This window comes from Nelumbo lutea, chromosome 3, assembly GCF_056320005.1.
Source record: "Nelumbo lutea isolate HS-2025 chromosome 3, American lotus-T2T, whole genome shotgun sequence".
NCBI classification, from domain to species: Eukaryota; Viridiplantae; Streptophyta; class Magnoliopsida; order Proteales; family Nelumbonaceae; genus Nelumbo; species Nelumbo lutea.
Window position 1 is genome coordinate 48,455,310 of NC_142686.1, and position 15,933 is coordinate 48,471,242.

At 35.2% G+C, this 15,933-nt stretch overlaps 1 long non-coding RNA gene across 1 annotated transcript; it reads right to left on the reverse strand.

The window, feature by feature from the left end:
• Positions 1 to 2,918: 2,918 nt before the first annotated feature.
• On the reverse strand, positions 2,919 to 4,138 carry LOC148864813 (uncharacterized). The gene is made up of 2 exons (XR_016109441.1): positions 3,777 to 4,138; positions 2,919 to 3,691 (listed from the first exon to the last, which is right to left on the reverse strand). It is a non-coding gene; the product is annotated as an uncharacterized LOC148864813 (long non-coding RNA).
• Between the last annotated feature and the right edge of the window lie 11,795 nt (positions 4,139 to 15,933).

The following is a 15,933-nucleotide window of genomic DNA, read 5'->3' on the forward strand; positions in this document are numbered from 1 at the left end:
TGTTTGGGAGGATTCGGTTGCTTCCAATTGATATTTTACAAGGTCCACGACTCGGTGCTCAAACCCAGAACCATGGATTTTGTTCTCGTTAAACTAGAATCATTTTCGTATTTTAGAGGAAAATGGAGGATTTTGTTGTCTCCAGTTCAGTCTGGGTGCTCACACCTAGGACCATGAAAGCTTTAGCAGAGAATATCTTACAAAAAAATTTGCAGATGAGAAGAATTTGTTGTTCTTGTAAGGAATCAAAGAATTTCAATAAGAGTTTTGTAGAAGAGCATGAATCTGATCTGCCCATTTTCTGATATTGGTATTGGAACCCCACGCTTTGAAGTGTAAGGGGATTTTGGGAAGGAAATGATTTTCCTTTCGAACTAGCAATTTGAGTCAAGAAATTTAATGAATTCACCCTTCCATGAGAAACTCATCCACAAAAAGGGCGTCTTGTAACCTGAAGGCCAAAAGCGTTACTATAGATCTCTCAATAGAGAGTCATCCTGAATCTTCTCCTGCCATGGCACGGTCTTCATCTTCATACCCACTAGCGGAATCAATGGCACCACCTCCTCTTCTCAACATGTCGGCCAACAGCGGCAACTGCAATAATCACTTGTTCCGCATCGAAGACAAATGTACAATTTGGCCCACCAGGATAAACTCGATACTGCTAAATCCCCGAAACCGTAAGTGAAAAATCGATCAACTAGGGCTTCCAACCAGTTCAATTCTTTGCCACCCCAGCTCATATTGTTCGAATTCATACAGAAGAAAACATCGATACCTACTGAATGAACAAACAAATTGGATAGATAAGATGCCTCATATGACTCCCATTGCAAGACGGGAAACCCCAATTTGGCCCCAGCTCGTTTGCTAAAACCATGGATTCGGTTGCTTCCCCAACAAGTCTGGTTGCTGGAAGCGCCTGTTCGCTCTTTCATACCTTTTTTCCTCTTCTTTTATTTATTTATTTTTTCTTTTCTGTTTTCACATTTTACCTCGGATAACAGAGAAAAAGATGAACAGCCAACCAGTTATTGGGGTGAATTGGTGTAGACAGAGGTCAAAAGGTATTTTTAGGAATAGAGGTAAAAAGGGTATTTTCGAAATTTTAATAAATATATTAATCACATGATATAACCAATAAGGGTACACTTGGTCATAGTCATTAAGTACTTGACACTAAATCAAAATAAGAAAAAAAAAAAAAAGCGTTAGAGATGGCTTTGCATCAAAGGGTGGAGGTTGCGCAAACCGAGGGCCTAAAGACCGTATGAGGTGAATTGGGCATTGCAGGCGAGGCACCGGGAAATACACTTGCAAGGGGTGTTGATGAGGCAGGAGCAGGATAAGGTGGCGACCCAAATACACTTTCACTTTCAGGAGTTAGTTCTCTGCTCTGCACATTGGGATTGAAATTAGGGGGTGGATTGCTTGGTCTAAGGGGGTACAGAGATGCCATGGAGAATCACAACAGACTCTACTAGATCGGATTAGTTTGTTATCGGGGTCGAGGTCGAGGAACGTTCCTCCAATGTTGCTTGGTCTACTGGTGGCGACAACCGGCAACGATGAACTACTGTGCCGATAACACAGGTGCCATAAACTTCAACTTGGACACCATCTCCATGAAGGGAATCAAGGGTTGGTTGCCTCAACTAATTGCCGTTGGTGACATGGTGATGGCCACCATGAAGAAAGGAAGACCAAAAGTCATGCCTGCTGGCTGCTGTTATTGTTCATCAGAATCGCCCAAAGGATGGTGTCTACTTTCAAGCGCTATTCTCACATTTTGTCTGAGTTTATTTGTGAAACGAGGGTTGTAGTTTGGTGGTTTTCTTAGTAGAGACAGAGTGGTGGTGTCTAATTACTTTCGGAATCGTATCAACTATCACCGAACACTTTAATTTTGGTAGGGGAAGTTGCGTTCTTTTTCTTTCATTTTTTTTAATGCCTTAGGAAATCCTTTTCTTTTCTTTGGAATTACCAAATAAACAAAACCTATATAAGTTTTCAAAGAAAACCCTGAGTTGCAATTTGCAAAACCTCTTGGTGGTTGTGATTATGGTAGAAACGACTTTCAAAAAGAATTTATTATTTCTATTTTCAATTTTAGGGTAGAAGTAGAAGACAATGAATAATATTTATTTTTCAGAAGTAATTAATAGACTATTAATAACGGAAGCTAAATTGACAGTTTTTGAGAATTCAAATAAAAATCTAAAATTTTCCCTTTTTCTAAACCCTTAAAAAAACTCGTCACTAAATTTTATCGTCTAAAAACTCGAACTTCTATTAGATTCTCATTAGTCATTAATTCACAACATCATCTTGTTCTTTCACACACAATTTGATGTTGAACGTCAACAAGGTAGTAATTGTCAAAGCCAGTTGTTCTGCTCGTGACATCTACTAGCTTTATATATCTGATCCTAAACTCCTAGCAAGTTGTCTCTATTAGCAACTAGCAAGACATTAAACGATCCAGGATTCAACTATTGTCTATTGGCAACCAATGATCATGGCCACCAACTAGTTCAGCTGTTACTCTGTTTCGGTTCCAAAAACAGAGCAACAAACTGGAGGTCGCATTAGTGTTCTTGAATTTAGTGAAGCCCAACAATCTGAAACCAGTATTGCTCAACCGATCATCCCTTTCCTCTCTTGAAAGGGAGGAGAGAACATAGCCTCCGCCAAGGAACGGTAAAATAGGAATTTTAAAATTTGAAGGGATCACATGGCGTCCCATGAGAAAGTTTAAGTCCAGTGGGGTCAATAGGACCCACAGTGGGTAGTTCACCCGGGTGTGTATGATTTTGTCTCCAGCTCATCCGGACTGCAACCAAGGTAGATAGGCCAGCACCACAAGGGATTTTATTCCCTTCCGATGGAAACTTTTTTCTTTGAAAAACCATAAATAAATAAAAGCGAACATAATGCTCACCAATGAGAAATATAACCCTAATACGTACATTGTAATTTGTAAATATGCACGTTATATATATATATATATATATATATTCAAACTCAATTAAAGAAAAATCCTCACGGTTCACCAACTAGTTGCAGAGAAACTGCAAACGGCCCCGTGGGTGGTATGATATCGGGAGGCATCGACGGTGGTGGGTCGATACTCGGAGGCCTAGGCGGTATTTGATCCGGCGGTTGAGGTGGCACTACATCCGGCGGCTTTGGTATCGGAATGTCGGGAATGCTCGGAGACGGAATTGGGGGTCCCGGAAATTCCGGCCCAGGATTAGGCCTCGGCGGTATCTGAGATGGAGGAGCAGGAGGAGGATTGGGGATCACTACTTCAGGCGGCGGCGCGGTTTCGATATCCGGAGCTGTACGAGTTGCAGGCACCTCCGGTGGAAAAGAGGATGGCTCCGGAGTTGGCCTCGACGGTAGCTCCGGAGGGCTTGTCGCAGGTGGATCAGATGAACCGAAGGCAGCTAACACATGACGAAGTGAAAGGCGGACGTGGGTTGGGTTGGTCTGCAAGTGGCTTACACCGTATCTCAAGGAAACCGCTTTGCAAGAATATGTGAGAGAGGAGATGGAGCGGTGGAGTTTCGTTGCAGCTGATGAATTCGACATGTAGAGAGAGAGAGGGATGGATTTCTTGATAATGTTGGTGGAGATTGTGATGCAACTCATCTTCTCTTCTGTAATTTCTTCCGCTTTCCTTTGCCTATGTACGAAAGGAAAGCGAAAATCAAGTAATAAATGCAGTGCAAACTGCAAGGCTTAAATTGTAGATCACATGCTGTTTGTACCTTTTGTACGTGGCAGTGGAATCTCAATGTGAGGACACGTTTTGGCCATGCAGATCATCATGAGCAAAAACCCTCCCGATTTAATGGCCATCTGGATCTGGTGGAAGACCGCCTTTTAGTCCGATCCATCTGAACCCCGTCGTTCAAGTTGTCCATCCGGCGACGGCCAGGATGTCGTCGAGACGTCGACCCGCTTTAACAGCTTGACCTTCTTGTGCAGGATTATCATTCATCATTGTCTACTGTCCACCATGGACTGGACTCTGGAGTGCTTCATGACACTTAGGAGGCCCATGAGGATATGGCAGCCCAAAGCTCCAAACTACTTACAACTGACTGATTTTCAGTGTCAGTTAGGCGCATGACTGATATGAATTCCTATTATGTTAACTTCATTTTATTTTTAATAATTAATGTTTTAATTTTGATCCCTCTCATTAAATTTTATATTTATTATATATTAAATAAATAAGTTTTGTGAATTTTTTTAATTAAAATATCTTTATTTTTGAATTTATTCATTTTCCAACTATTAGCTTCCGTTTTGATTCTTTATATAAATATTTTTATTTTTCACCAATAAATTATACTAATAAAATCTATACCTAATAACTTTAACAATAAATTTCCTAGGTATTCAAACACAACATGAAAACTAAATTGTTCTTTGTCCATGTAGTAGGTACATAATATAGTTCAATTAATATGGGCAAATGGGTGAAGCAATGGTCTCAAGGTTTAAAAATAAATAAAAGTATACAAATTACCAAAAAAAAAGGCATGTCTCTATAATTATATACTTGTCACAATATTTTCAATCCATTTTTGACCCAAACGATTTAACTGTTCGAACTGACACATGGCTATGATAATGGTCCAATCCTCTTAAAACCTGGGCAATTTAACTGTTCGATTGGTCATAATTTTGACCTATTGCTGAAACAAAAATATATAATTTAAACATAAATTAATGTGTATATATATGTATATATTATATGTAGAATATAATTATATATTATTTTATTAATATAATACATGTTTATACCTATAGATAGATAGATATATACATACATACATAATTTTGCTTCTAGGTCAGTTTTTTAAACATTGATTTATCATATTAAACAAGAAAAAGTATAATAAATAACATGTATTTTTATTAATGATGAAAATGAAATGCAGAATTTAAAATTGATCAAAAAATGAAATCATTTTCCTATTCAAGGGGAGGGCTAATTGTTCAACCTTTTAGGTCAAATCAGTCAAACTACATTGTCATAATTAAAAAATATAGAAAATATGTAGGAAACATTTTTGTATATCTCTAATATTATGTATTTCATCATATTAAACAAAAATAAATGTGATAGATAAGAATTATTTTTAGTAATTGATGGAAATAAAATAAAAATTTAAACTAACTCAAACATAAAACTATTCTTCCACCTAATTAGTGGTCAATGACCCATACAATTGTGATTTGGGCAGTCTCAATTTGAACTTAGACCAACTCAATTTGCAATTTTAGATGAACTAGCTTGAATTTTTTGTCCTTAGGCTAGGCTCAGGCCCATGTCAAAAAGTTTGGGCTTTTCTATTTTTCAAGCAATGCCCAAGCTTAGCCATAGGTAGTTTGGGCCTGCCCTAACTACATACATACATACATACATACATATTTGCATGCATGTATATACACATGCATTTATGCCAAATTTTAGGAGGGGAATGATTTAGAAATCCAAGATCAAGCCCAACCTGAGTGCATCAAATTTCAATGCAATGATGGGCCTAGGTTGGACAAGCTTGACCTTAGGCTCAAGCTTTAGGCCCAATGTATAGGGTTGGACCTATTTGTGCACAAACTCAGCTGGCCCAACATGCGCCGCCCTACTGGTCCAATCGTTTGGGTAAAATGGGTCAAGCAACGATGTCATAATAAATAATAAAAAAATAAAAATAGATAGAATTACAAAAGCAAAAATATAAAAATTTATAGAAAAAATTGATATATCTCATACTATAAATTTATCATATTAAACAAAGACAAATGTAATAGACAAGAAATGTTTTTATAATTAATTGTTGAAATGGAATATACATTTTAAAATTTCCTAAGAAATGAGATTGTTTTCTCTTTCAAGTTAATTAGGCTAAACATGATGTCATAATTATATAATAAAACTCAGAAAAATAGATAGAAATGAAAAATTATAGAAAATATAGAAATTTGTCAAAAAAATTGTGCACATATCTAATATTACATGTTTATCATATAAAAAAATATGATAAATAATAAGTATTTGTATAAACAACGAAAACAAGATACAAAATTTAAATCCACCAGCATGTTGTGCTTTAATTACTTATTTTTTAATGGCTTATAATAAGGATATTGAAATTATTATAGTTATATGGAATTGTCTATTGGCCACAACCTTCTTAAAAACCTATTTAGTAAAAGACAAAGCAATTAAACTTTTCCAATTTAGCAACTTCAGTTGTAACAACCCTTAAGGTGTTATTCATTTTTCAAGAAGCCATTTTTCTGGGTAAATGCACTTACCCAAGCAAATGTTTCTTGAACAACACTTACCTAAGTAAGTGCACTTACCAATGTTCTTTATGTTTACCAGGTAAAGTTAAGCAATGACTGTTTTATCCATGAAAGTGCCATTATTGAAGGGATAATGTTGTCCTATCATGTATTAGCTATTTTTCCTATGGACAAGAAAGTTATTTACCCAAGTGGGTGAAGGGTAATACTTACCCAGATAACTACCATGCTCAAAATCGTACTTTTCTATGGGAACCACTAATACTAAAAAATGAACATGAAAAAATTGGCCAACCCTTACATTGACTAACTTACCTATCTCTGTTTATCAAAAAATGAACAAGGCCTAAGAAACTAGGACTAATGGAGTCTGGATCTGCTCCTCACATTGACCTTAAAACATGTCTCAGCTACACATTAGGAACATCTCCCATACTTGTATATTATTATTTAGGGGAGATGTTCCCAAGGGATGTGATTGTGAGGTCGGTGTGAGGAGCTCTCTATGAGGAAAAAATCCCAATTTGGACTAACGGATCAACTCTACATAATAGTCCATGATCTATTTGATTTCTTTGATTAAAGCTTGTTACATCCATTGATTGGCCATAGTAGAGTATATGCTTCCCACAAGAGAGGATGAGTCTAAGAAAAGAAGGATAGTACAAATCCCAAAAAGCATGAGCCCATTGTAAGACTTTCAAAGTCGTCCATCCTTTTTCTTGTTCTGGTCCTTGAACTATGTATAGGAGCAACCTAGTATTACAATAAAACAATAATAAGGGATGAACTTATGAAACTCATACCTGCTTTTGTATTAGATGCATAAGAACTGGACATGAATAAATATTTTATGAATTTGTGGATGTTGTTCATGCATGGTAGAAATGGAGGATAAGATTCATGTGTGCTTCTTCTAAGTTATTAAGTACTAGAGAAATCTCTTAAACTACCCCTAAGTTTTAGGAAATGGACTAAAACTACACTTAATGTTTACAAAATCCCTTTAAGTACCCCTAGGTTTTCTAACAATTGACATCATCATTAAATATTAAAATGTCTACTTTACCCTTTATTATTCTTCAAAATTTCAAATACATAACACGCCTTTGACAATATGATAATAGCAAAGCTAAATAAAATTTCACAAAAATTTTCAAAATATTTAGTATACACTTCATCATTCTTCCTTGCCTATTCAAGCTCTCATTAATCAATCCATCAATGTAATCCTCATCTTCCATCTTTCTCCACATGAAGGTAAGGATGTCCACCCTCTCCACCTCTCTCTTCAACTTCTTAGTACACATGTTCAGTTCAACTTTATTCTTTTCCAATTTATTGAACTTAGCCCTCAAATGCATGATTTCTTCAACAAAAGCCTCAATTTCCAGTAATAGCTTCTTCTCCTCCTACTGCCACATATTCTGATGACTCACAAAATCTCTTAGATTGCTGCCTTAGATCTAAGGCAGTAGTCATTAGTCTACCGTCTAAGCGATTGCTAAGTTAGGTCAAGACTGCTAGCTTAGATAGAAAATACCGCTGCTTTTGGTGATCAATCTGAGGTGGTTCGAACTTCATTAACGTGAAGGCTTGTCAAAACCGCCAGCGTAGCATTATTAAAGGCAGCATTTTGGACCACCACCTTTGATTTTTGCAAAAATGGCCAGTTTCTTTACATGGTGGCCTAAACTACTGTCTTAGATCTTTCCTAAGCACTAGCTTAGGTTCTATACAAATGGCATGATTCTTTAGGCGGTGATCTAAATCACTAGTTTTGATCCTCTCTGATTGTTGCCTTAGGTTTTGCCCAACATTGCCTACTCCATTAGGCAGTGGTTTAATTTGTTCAATAATTTCTAGTTAATAAAGAATTCTTGAATCATGTTCACTACATTATAACATAGTATTCTAGATGATGTACCACTTCTTGAATCACATTCACTACATTCTTGAATCACGTTCCCATTTGGGCTTAGAGCTTTGTGAAGACATAGATGATGTACCACTTATGTTAAGAAACTCCTCTTGTTGTGCATTTGTTGTTAGCTAAAATTTAAGAAAATCTAGAATAGACAAATCTTTTGATGAAACACCTCCCATTGCTTTCAAATATTCATCTTTCAAACTTAATAATGCCTTCTCTTCTTATAAGCTCTCTTCCATCATAATCTATTACCCTTTTAACAACATTTGATCTTATTCTTTAGACTATTAGGTGAAAAATATTAATATTTTTTATCGCCTAACTTTATCCATTATTGTCTTGGTTTTAGTTGTCAGAGTTGGTTTTAGTCAAAATGAGGTTGATAACATTCCGAATTCTCAACAAATAAGTTCAGGTTGAAGGAGATAAATCAGGCTTTAATGATGATTAGTGGATCAAGCGAACCCAATGGAACTTTGTCCTCAAAGAAACATTAACACAATGGAGGTAGATGCGGAAAATGCAGTAGGCATGTTTCCAGGTGATATTGTTGTGGTAGTTGAAATGGATATGTGTTACAATGAACTTGTTGATTATTTTAATGTGGTTTATTTTGTGCCAGTTAAAAAAAAATAATGTTAGGAAAAACCAATAAAAAATAGTTGTTGGAAAACAAAATAAGAAGGGAACCTATTAGGATCGGAAGAGGCTAGTTACGAGATCTCCCTTAGATGGTCTCAATTGTAAAATGTTTTTTCTCAAAAAGACAAAAAATTAAGAGATCAAAAATTTCAAAAAAAGAAGAAAAGAATTCTAGAAATTGTTTAGGGTACATTAAGGGGGACCTTTTTCAATTGTTTAGGGTACATTAAGGGGGACCTTTTTTTCAAAAAAAGAAGAAAAGAATTCTAGAAATTGTTTAGCGTACATTAAGGGGGACCTTTTTCAATTGTTTAGGGTACATTAAGGTATGAATGGCTTCTCTTCTTTATCCACCAAGGGACAATGTTAGTCCTAAGCTGGAACTATTAGGGGTTAGGCTCTCCCTTAATAGTTCCAGCCCTCAAAAGAGCTTTTATTTTTTGTATTAAACCAAATACCATATTCTTAATGGTAACTAAATGCTCTTTGCTTATGTGTAAAAGGAAACTAAACCGAATAAGTGAGTGCGATTGCTAGGGTGCAAATGTGGTTGGGTTGTCTAGGGGACTTGCTATTTTTTGGGATCCTAATGTTGAGTTAAAAATTAGAATAACAAATGAGAGGATGATAACAACTGCAGTTTACAAGGAAGGAAAGGGTCCTTGGAACATGTCCTTCATGTATGATGAACCGGTTAAGAGGAAAAGGAAAGACTTTCTACAGATCTAGCAAAAGACGTAAGTTAATAAGTGGGGCCTAGGTATGCATTAATATTGGGTATTTAAATTTAATTTTTAACAAGGAAGATAAATGTGGAGAAAAGAGTTTAAGCAGATCTATGTTGTCCAAAAACGGGAAGTTTTTAAGGGCCATAAGGTGTAAAATTCTAGTAACTCATAGGCTGAAATATAGTTTGACAAATAGGAGAAAAGGAACTAATAGTGTAAGAGAAAAGATAGATATTTCTCTAACAAATAGTGAATGACTAGATCAACATCAAGAAGATAGAGTTACCCACCTATCAACTGTAGGGTTAGACCACATCCCTATAGTCTTAGATACCTCTCCGCAATTGAATAAGTATAAAAGGTTGTTCAAGTTTAAAATATTTGGGCTATTCACAATGATTGTAGTAAAATCATTAAGGACTCTTGGAATCTTGAAATCCTCAAGATTCAATGTTTAAAAAGTGTAGAAACATTAGAAATAAATTATCAAAGTGGAATAAAGAGGTTTTTGGGAAAGCCCAAAAGAAAATAAAGGCCATGCAATTAGAACTAAGTGCTAAGTAAAGTAAGCCAAGAAGCTCATACAATCAATATAGAGTTAATGAACTTGAATTTGGTCTTGACAAAGAGTTGAAGAGGGAAAATATGCTATAGACCTAAAAGTCAATATAAAATTAGTTAAAACTGGAAGATAAAATTAACAAGTTTTTCCATTAGATAACATTAAGAAGAAGGGCAAAAAATTGTATATTAACCTTGAACGATGAACATGAAAATCAGGTGATGGGCCAAGATTAGGTTAGAAAATGTATAGTTAATTACCTTGTAAATCTCTTTAGATCCTCAAGTCTAGGGGAATGGGGAGGTATTCTAAATCTTGTTCATAGAGTGGTTAATAATGAGGATGATGCTTGGCTCCAATAAGAAGTGAGTGATGAGGACATAAAATCTACTCTTTTTCAAATGAACCCTCAAGTCTTGATAGCAGGTTCCCAAACTCTTTTTTTAGGGAAATAACTTTAAGACACTAGTGAAGGAGTTTTTTTTTTTTTTTTTTTTTCAGAATGGGATTCTTCATAGAGACATAAACAAAACCTTCATCACTCTCATTCCTAAATGCAAAAACCTAGAGAATGCAACCAATTCTGTCTAGTTTGTCTATGCAATACCTTGTATAAAACAACAACCAAGATCTTGGTTAATAGGTTGAAACCCATGTTATTAAAATATAAGTTTGAACCAAAATGCTTTTGTGCCTATTAGTATGGTATTTGATAATGCTTTATTATCTTACAAAATAATTCATTTTATAAAAACTACTAGGAAAAAGCAGAATTTTATGGCCATTAAGTTGGATATGAATAAAACTTATGGTAGGGTGGAATGGGTTTTTGCTAAAAATGTAGTGGAGATAGATGATGGATTTTGGAGGAAAGTTCATTGGTTGGGACAAGCACCCTTGTTACCTCAACTACAAGTCTGAGACGGGGGGATCTTTTATCTCCTTATATATTTCTTTTAATATGCTCTGAGGTCTTGTCTTTAGCTATATATCACTTGCATAATATTGATATCTCTAGTATAAAGTTGAATCAAAATTGTCCAACCATCACTCATTTGTTTTTTGCAGATGATTCATATATCTTCTCGAAAACAAACATTGTAAAGGGAGGCTTGCTCTTGGAGATTCTAAAATAGTATGGGAAAGTCTCTTGTTAGAAAGTGAATATCTCTAAATCTGAAATATTTTTTATCCCAAATTTTCATGCTAAACTCTAAAAAAATATAACAAGAGTTGTGGGCATTAAGAGAGTTAACAAACCTTTTATTTACTTAGGGCTTCCCTCTTTTATGGGAAAATCCAAGAATAACATTTTTAATTTCCTCTATGGTAGAGTGAATGGGAAAATAAATGGGTGGAAATCTACTTTTCATCCTTGTTGGGAAGGAGGTCATGAGAAAAGTTGTTTTAATGCCAATCCCTTGTTATGTTCTATCATGTTTTTTGATCCCTAAATGAATTTGTAGACGACTTGGTAATTACCACATTCATGTGGGGTGATCTAAAAAAGCAAAAGAAAATAAAATGGATAAGTTGGAGCAAGATTTGTAAAAGCAAGGTTTGTGGGGGTTTGGGTTTTAGGGACCTTGAGATTTTCAATTTAGCTCTCTTAGCCAAATTGTCTTGGAGATTTCTCTCAAACAAAGGGAATTTGCGGGCAAAGACTTTAGAGGGCCAGTATCTAAGGGGTAAAAACTTTTGGAGCTTGAAAACTCCTTGAAATTGCTCATGGAGTTTTAGAAGTTTATTAGATGGCATGGACATTTTGTTAAAATGAGCTTGTTGGAGTATTGCTAAGGAGAATCTTGAAATTTAGGAGGATCCTTGGTTAGTTGGCCTTTCTTTTTTTCAAACCAATGGGTCCAAGTCCTAGGCCATATTACATTAGATGGTTTAAGGATCTTATAGATCCTAGTATAATTATTGGAATATCATGAAAGTATATGAAAACTTTGATCTAAATACAACTAGGCAAATTTATAAAATTGATATTCCAAGACTTGGAGGAGAAGACAAGCTAGTTTGAACCCTAGATAGCAATAGTAGATTTTTAGTCAAGTCTACCTACCAGGTGGTCCTAAATGTTAAATCAAGTTAGGTAAACTGAGAAGTAGCCAAGTTTCTGCTTAGTAGTCTTTGGAGAAAAACTTGGGCAATTAGAGTCCCTCCTAAGGTTAAGCATTTCACCTAGAAATGCTATTATAATAGTATTATTGTGAACCAAGTTTAATAAGGAGAGGAATTAAATATGAAGACAAGTGTCCAATTTGTGAATCTATGCCTGAAAACATAGTGCACACACTCATTTATTGTGACCATGCAAGGGTAGTGTGGTTTGGTTGCAATTTGAATGTTTCTTTTATCAATATTGTTTCCTTCTCTTTCTTTGTAGACCAATGGAATTGGTGGTTAAACCAGGTTTGGGAAGTCTAAATCTATGCTTGAATGATCTGCTATATTGATATTGATTATTTGGAAAGGTAGGAATGGATTGGTTTTTAATGATATTCAACATAATCCTTACATCTCTTTGTTATCTTTGAACAAGTGGATGAAGGAAGTGAAGACAATTTCTTTATAAGAATCAACCCTTTCTTCATAGAATGGTCAATATTTTGATTAATTTAGTGGAGTGGACTCAATCCTTTTACATTTTTGTAAGGCTAAAATTGATGGCAGTTTTTAGTTCTAGTTTAAGTTGATTTAGGTTCCAGGTAAAAGATGTTACGAGTTCCTTTTTGATTTCTAGATAAGGGCCTTGTAACATAAAATCTGCTGAGTATGTTGTGGTGGTAGCGGTTTATGAATGTTGTCTTTCTACTTTAAATCTTGGAGTTTCTCGCATGTTAATTGGTTGTAATTTTATTATTATTTTCAATTCTATGAACAAGAAATCCATTGACTGCTTGCGTTAGTTTGGCCTTTATTATTGGTCCATATTGGTCGATACGTATCGTATTGGGAACTTCCTGATGTGCCTCTCAAAAGGGTGTTTCGAGGTCTAACATAGTTTAGGGGTTAGACGGCCTTAAACCGAATCCTCTAAATCAGGTTGAAAAAAAAAAACTGAAAAAAGGGGGAGCGACACAAGATATAGTTCGATATGCCCCTATTGGTGTATCGGATTGTATCGACATTTCAAGTCTAGGTTCAGAGGATGAGTGGAGGTCTGGTTTTTAGCCTTAGAAGGAAGTTGGGATGTTTTCTTTTCTTGTTTTCTTCCCCTTTTCTTTTCTCTTTCCTTCTTTTCCTTTGTTGTATTTTGGCTTTCTTTCTTGCAAAAAAAAAAAAAAAATTGTTTAGCAAAATACTAGACTCTCGAATAAAATTATATCACACCATTCAATCCCTTGCATTTTCAAAACCAAAGATGAGGGTTTAATGGTGTGATTCTCTCTCTCTCTCTCTCTCTCCCCTTTCATTTTTCCCTCTCCTTACTCACCTCCCTCCCATGGCTACTATAACAATGCAATGGTGACCTTCATTAACAACTCCATTTTGTATGCATTGCATGGCCCTTGCACAAGGATGACATTGATCCCTTGTGTCTTTGACTTCTTTTAAGTACTATTTGTCCATTCTAGGTGTTGATGACATGCAAATATATATTTAGGGATTGTTTGGTAAGTCTTTCAAGGTAGATCTTTCAACAGCCCAATAAACAAGAAGACACACTAAACTTTGGGGGTATTGTCTTTAAAGACCAAGGCTTTTTGGTATGCATCATGGTTTATCGGACTATTAAAAACAGTTGGAAAGATTATTTTAAGCACGGAAAGGCCAAAATCTTCATTTGAAGGTTCCAAATTTTCAACTTTTTGGGTCTTTACGTGCACTCATAGTTGGGTCTTTCGATTTATATGATGCCAAACTGAAAAGAAAATACTTTGTTTAATCATTTAAGCTTCCCCTAGATTGAAAGACACACCAAACACCACCTTAGTGTCAGTGCTTTGCCAATTTCTCCCTGTAGGGGCGGCCATCCGCATACTGCATATATATCATATACATCATTTTCAACTAGTAGAAACTGCCAAAGAGAAGCACAGTAGAAAAATAAGACTAGAAAACTAGATTGGTGGGAATCCAGAATGGAAAAGGGCTACTATGATAGATTCAAAAGTTGGAAGGTCTAATCTGATTGGTTGCAATGATTTCTCTAAGAAGAAAATGGAATAAACAGACCAGAGGACAAACTTTCACTCTCAATGATAGCTTCCTTGTTTGTCATTTTGGTTAAAGGAATATTGGTTGTAAATATTCCTTTACCCCACATCCATGGTAATGTGTCTCATGTTGCAAGAAGCTTCTTATAAACAACTCAGTATGTTTTTTTTTTTTTTTTTCAAATAGCCAAAGTTCTCTGAAAAATTACCTTTGTGTGGGTTTGAACTTTGAAGTTATACCTTCTTATAATTATTAGAAGGGATGTCAAGAAACCACCAAAACCACATGATCATTGGCATGGCATATATGAATTGTATGTAATAACAAAAAATAGACCACCTATTTAATCTATTGTCTATGAATAGTATAGCTATAGTGAATTTGATTAGGTTTAATGAGAAGGGTTTGTTAAAATTAGCTAGAATTGTTTTTTTATTAGAATTAACAAAAATAGATGAATTTTATTGTTTAATTAATTACACAAGGGAAGCATTTGAAAAGGATGTCTAATGAGGCTAATTATTAGGGGCTGTTTGGTATCGTTGATGTTTCAAGTGTGACACTGACAGGTCAAAGTAACATAAGTGTTTTGAGCTTAATGGTCAATTTTTTGTTTAGTTGGAGACTATTTGAAGTTAAAACAATCATAAAACACTTGACATGGAAATCCTTGTAAGGGGTGATGCTTCAAGAAACATTAATGGTATTTATGTTTCAACACTAACTAATGTGGTTAAAAATCACAAAGTTTTCACAAAGCAGGATTCATGTACAAATAGTGATATTTGTGTTTCAAGTACAAATGATGTTAATGGGTCAAAACACTAATGCTACTTGGTACCAAGTACAAACTCAAAAATAAACGGAGAGTACGAACAGGCCCATTGCAGATTTTTGATTTCCACGGAGACCTATAAACATTCAAAAGGTCAAAAATCTACACTCTATATGCACCCATACCATCGATTAATGTACTTGATCCTACAAATTCTGACCCTGGGTTAAACTGTCATTCTCCCAAAAACAAATATAATTGAACAGACAACTCACCCTTAAATCTATAAGAATCATACTTAGCATTAGCCAACAACCAGTGAGTATCAAATGGATTTGGGATATGCTCCTCACAGCCACATCCCACAGTGTACTGGGAACATCTCCCATGAATAATAACAAATAAGTATAGGAGATGCTCCGGATTTATAACTAAAACATGCTGTGAGGTCAGTGTGAGGAGTACATCCAAACTCACTCACATGGTATGTGCTCTAATTAATTACAACTAAGAGGGTCTGGACTCCAAAGGGATGATAAGGGAACACTGCAATTTTGAAAAAAGGATCATAAATCAGGTAAGAGTGCAAATCATAATCATAAGACTCTGTTTGTTTTCTGTGTAAATTTCATTGATGTAAAAGTATATTGATAAAATTGATTTATTATTTACATCAATTATCCATGTAAAACTCAATTAATGGGGATTTTTACATTAATTTAAACCTTACACTAAAAATAAATGCATAAAAAGGCGATCTCGGAATGGAGTTTTACATTGATCTATTTTTACACCGAAA